This window comes from Schistosoma mansoni, assembly GCF_000237925.1.
Source record: "Schistosoma mansoni, WGS project CABG00000000 data, chromosome 1 unplaced supercontig 0094, strain Puerto Rico, whole genome shotgun sequence".
Classification (NCBI taxonomy): domain Eukaryota; kingdom Metazoa; phylum Platyhelminthes; class Trematoda; order Strigeidida; family Schistosomatidae; genus Schistosoma; species Schistosoma mansoni.
The window spans coordinates 674136-680152 of NW_017385991.1; positions in this window are offsets into that span (position 1 = coordinate 674136).

Consider the following 6017-nt stretch of genomic DNA (forward strand, 5'->3'; position numbering starts at 1 on the left):
TGAGATGCAGGTACATCCAGCTGACGAGTCTCAAATAGGACGAAACGTGCGTCCTAGATTCCACTGCTAGCCACTATCCATCTCTGCTTAATACCTTAATTCATTAAACAAATAACTTTATCTTTCTTGTAATTTATTAGATTGAAATCAATTTTATGTACTACGATTTGATGGTGTTGTTGGCCTGGTTCTTTTTTAGTTGGAGTGGTAGTGTTGAAAAAGTTGTAAAACGGTTAGTTATACACCACCACTTGAAATTTTTCCTGGTATGAAATCTGAATAAAAACCGAACAACAACTGTTCTAGTAAAAAGTTTATTTGTAAATAAAATTGTTTTTCTGGTAAAAAAAAATGTAGATGTAGGTAATGGTTCACGTAAGTGGGAAGAATTTTCACTTCTTTCGAGAGTAAGTGAGTGAACATTTATCCGTAAAATTGTTTTAAGGTAATGAAAATAAGAAAATATTATTGGGATAGGAAATGTCAGATAATCTATCTTCCTATCTAGGAGATAGATTTCAGCAAAATTACTTTGGAAATGGATGTATATATATGCAGTGTAATTCATTGCGTGTGTATCGTTCTGTTTACTATAGATTAAGCGTAGACCCAAGTCCTGATTACATGTTATCCACTAAGCTAAGACCAGATAGACAAGTATGATTGTATTTATGAAGAATTGTTTCTCTTCTCATGTGGCTATTTGAACCTAGTATATAAATGGATAAGGAGTAGGCGGTTCGAAGTAAGATGAGCTAGGATCTATTTTTAGTGTTCGGACATTGACAATGAGAAAAAGGTATACCCACCTAATAAATTCCAAATAGGGAGACATTTATACCATTCAAAAATAAGGTAAACTTGCAACTACAGTTATTATAAACAAGCAGTCGCTCATGTAGACTATATTTCCAACAAAGACTTGCTAAATTCAGTCCTGCAGATCAACAGCGTGATTGTATTAGTTGTATCCGAGGGAATATTTGGTATTTCAAAAAGAAACCGTGGATAACATGAAGCAGCTAAAGACACAAAGATAGATGAGGATTTATTTGATTAGTAATATCCTTTTTTTTAGAAAAATAAACCTTACACAATTTAACTGCGGTAACATCAATTTCAAACATTACAGTCTAACCGCATATGATTGTCAAATTCTACTTATCCAAACCAGACCAAAATTACTAACAGATGCTGTGAGTAAATGATTGTGTGTTCTAGAAATCATTTTATATTTAAAATAGGCTTCTTAACTAATCAGTTAGGTGCTATGTCTACCATAGATTTTTTAAGCGGAATTTTTGTTATGAGAATTCTATGTCGTGCGAAAGATGTAATATTGAAATAAAGTCAGTAATAATGATGTTTTATAGCTCTTTTTCGTCACTAATTAAAAATATCGTCAAAATTAGGAATCTATGGTTAATAAGTAAATGAGAATTATGTGTTGTGATGATTTTGCGAAGTAAAGGAACTTTTTAAGGTTTCTGATTGTTAAGCAAAGATGGATAGTGGCTAGTAGTGGGATCCTAGACGCGCGTTTCGTCCTATTTGGGACTCGTCAGCTGGATGTACCTGCATATCAGAGTTGATGTGCACTCTGGGACTCGAACCCAGTTTCTTTAGCTTCAAACGTTATTGCGTTATCCACTCAGCAACTGAGTCCTGATAGCCACTTGCTTGTGCAATGGGGTGAAGTTTAAATTCATTGAGTATTGTTTGTTTGAATCTTCCCATTGATGTTTTAGGACTGCAACTGGTCAGTCTCTAATTGGTATATGTGCATACTGTGTGTATTGCCTCGATATAGCCTAAATTCACTGCTAGCCACTATCCATCTATGCTTACCATGCCAATTAGAGTCTGACCAGTTGCAGTCCTAAAACATCAATCGGAAGTTTCAAACAAACAATACTAAGTGAAGTTTCTGATTGTTGTTTATCAACTTGAAACAGAATACGTCCACCATAAAGATTCAATAATTCTAGAGGTCAATCTATGCGTGTGTCATTTATCGGATCATAAATATTTGATAAACCACTTCCATGCTTACTTCAGTATTTATGAGGCAACACTTTAAAAGCTGAATGAAATAAGATCATGACCTGAGAACCTCATGAATAAAATTGTTGATAATTTTCAACACTTTGTACAAGATATAAAAAGGTTTATTACTTAGTACATCGTTACTGATAGAATACAGTTGAGTGGTTTTACTTTGGACAATGATAAACATAATGAATTTTAGTTGATTTACGTTTTGAATGAAATCTTCATTAAACGGAATAACCTGTTCACGTAAATTCAGTTTCACATCAAGTCATTTTCACAAATATGAAGGTACAGTAGACTTTCCCGATTAAGTCTAGGTGGTTTAACCACAGGATAACGATAACCTTCATGAAATGAATGATAGATGAAATAAAATTTTAAATTCTGATCAAAATACTAGTCGTTTTACGCATCTTGATAAGCTGGCCACATAGTAAACTACATGAACATACGAGGTGGTGGTTGTAGGTAGTCTATGGGACACCTTGAACCAAGGCTTCGTGCTATTCCGCACCCTTCAGCAAGACAATCTTGAAGGAACTGATGCTCCCGGAAGGTTTCGATTCCGCGACACCCAAGTTCAAAGTCTGATACGTTACCACCGTACTGTCCAGACCGTGTTCAGTTCCCCCAAGATTCCAAGTAAACATCGCTGGCGAGTACTCTTCTCATTATAGTTCACGCGATGTCAAGTCAGCCAGTCTAGTGACTACATTGCATCTTAGTTTATAGAATTCTATCTGCATCAAGAAGGACCTGACACTTATGGAAGTATATTCACCCTGAACAAGAATCATTACTCAGTGGGCATGGTATATTAAACGCTAACACAGGTGGGTATTTTATATAAACACTTTGTAATATGTAGCTGTTGATATATTTGAATATAATCAAGTTTTATGTTGTATACTGGGTTTCTGGTGTGTTAATCTTCATAATAAGACCCCATTCCAAGCGAAATGATAGAATCTAAGTTTCAATGTGAACATCAGTACTATGACATAAGTATATTGAACTGATCAATCTCCCGATTCTCCCGCGAGCTACAATCTATCTATTATAAACAGTACATTACAATATTCTTTCGAAAAGGCCACCATTTATCAACTCATAATGTATGGTTTTCAGTTAGTTTGAGTTTTTTTCTTTAGGTATATGGTTGGTGTTTTTATTTGATGATCTTGATGATTGGATCATGGGGCTTCCACTGTAATTTAATTTAATTAAACACATTCATATTGCTACAGGGAAGCACCAGATAAATATGCGCCGCACAAATCTCATTCGATTTGTGTGTGGGCTGTGATACTGCCCAGGTGCCCAAACTAAAGCAGGTGGTGTTCTTAGGAGGCCACACCACGAGCCTTTGACCGAAAGATCTAACCCACAAGGCAGTGGAACATCGTGAAGAGATGCAGTCCCATGGTAGCCAGTGACCAACGATTGATTCATACGCCATTTGTTCCCTCAGGATACTGGAGCCAGCCCATGTGAACCATTGGTTTTAAATCAGGGTTTTCCAACTTCCCTAGGTGGACTTTCCATGTCCACCAACCCGGTTAAAGCGCCGGACATTTGGTTTCCGTCCTCTCAATTTCGTGAACAACAGTAATGCCACGAGAAGGCAGTGAGTAGGTTTCCCTGATAGAGGCTATATATTCGCTGGCCATGTGAGAGCATTTGGAGAGGGAGAGCGTACTCTCCCCACTCTCGGCCGTACCAGGGCTTTCACTGTAATCCTAAATAACATTATCAGAAATCATTACTACTTATACAATACACTTAATTTGTTCGATCAAAATGTACTAGTTGATATCATTTACTTATCACACAAATAGGTCAGTTTTTTTGAAATAATATTATTTAACAACTTAACAATGAACCATTTAATTACTGCCATCACTATGTTGTACAAGCTCCTATTTTCTTTTTGAAAAGAATTGTATATTAAAATAGATGGGTGGTGGAGTTATTAGGTTTTTAGTTTATATCAGTAACTGGCTTCAACTAAAGGCCATTGAGAAACACATAGTAATGGAAGGCTGTTCCCCCTCATTTCATTGTGTGTATAATCCTATGAAATGGAAACTTGTGTTTATATGAGAATGTGTACATCTTTACAAGAATATACATGAGGGGTAGGGTTGAAGGTTTATGAATAAATATCAAACAATAAATATTTATATCTTGTTCAATCTATAAACAAGTAAATAAATAATAAATAAAATTTCAATGTGTTACATATCGGCTGATCAGTAGTTATTTACATATTGAAGAAGGAACTGATTGTACAAAACAAAAAATCAATGATTTGATGGTACCCAGAATATTCACTTATTATTGTTGTTATTCGTAGCAAAAAATTATTGATTATTTTATTGATGAGGATCAGAAAGTTCTACAAACACTTCTACTAATTATCATATATTTACTAGGAAATAATTTTGAGAGGCGATTTCCGGAGTTGTGATTAGAAGCTGTGACCAATATAATATAAGGCAGTTATTTATCAATAGAATCGGAAAATAGTTGAGTGACACTGTAGATCTATAACAGTTAGATATGTGAACCACTGGTTGAGAACTAGGGAGTTTAAACGTTGAGTACTTTTCATGAGACTCAAAGGCCCTGAGTTCGAACTCTCGGCAAGGATGCTGATGAGTCTCATGTTACGACAAAACATCTGTTCAGTGATTGAAAAAGATTATTTGAGTAAGATCAATACGTGATGTAAAATATGAAAAAGACTAGAATGAAACTGTCTTTATTCTGCTTTAATTCTTTATTGATCAACAGCTTTTGTCGATTGAAATTATGTATTCAACCTATTCAATAATATAACCCAGTACGTTATATAACTCTATTGAAATTTAAGAGTCTGATGAATTTCATCTCTCAAAATAAATGATATTATGAGCAAAGATGGATAGTGGCTAGCAGTGGAATCCAGTTTGACGCGCGTTTCGTCCTATTTGAGACTCGTCAGCTGGATGTACCTGAATCTCAGAGTTGATGTTTACTCTGAGACTCAAACCCAGTACCTTTCGCTTCTAAAGCTATCACGTTATCCATTTGGCTATTGAGTCATGATAGTCACTTGCTTGTTCAATGGGGTGAAGTTTAAATTCACTTGGTATTGTTTTGGTTGAATCTTCCCATTGATGTTTAAGACTGCAATTGATCAGTTACTAATTGACACTTGAGCATACTGTGCGTATTGCCTCCATATAGTCTCAAGTCACAAGCATTATAAGCAATGATGGATGCTTGTGAATTAAGGTTATATCAAGGTAATACGTACAGTATGCACATATACCAATATGAGACTGACCAGTTGCTATCCTAAATATCAATGGGAAGATTCAACCAAAACAATACCATGTGAATCTATACATAAATATTATTTATATATCTGATAGTACATATATGGTCAAGTTGTCAGTTTCATTGTAAAATTACATAATATGATTATTGATTATTACCTAATCGATTTTTTTTTATATACATTTATAATAATTTAAATTTTCGATCGATATTTCCCAACTGTCATAAATACACTTTCTGATTGGTTAGTTTTAAAAAAAATAAAATAAACTATCATACTTTATTTCATACTTAAAACTTTAGTAGATATAACGATTCAGTAAAAACAAAAAAAAGAGGAAAGCCAGGGGGGGAAGATTAAAATGAATGATTATAATTTAGAGGCACATTTTTTTTAAAAAAAAAGATTTGTTAGTCAATATTCAATATGAAATCCTAGAAAACGAGGAAATATTTTAAATAACTGAAAGTTATGTGATATCGTATTTTCCCGGGGGAAAGTGATATTACAAAGTAAGAAGTTTTTGATAAATTTAGATGATAAACATGTATATTCATTCTATTGATAGTGAAGTTTTTTTTCAGATTTCTATGAAGATTAATCGAAGACTATATAGTACTTATCTGATAGTGATACCGGT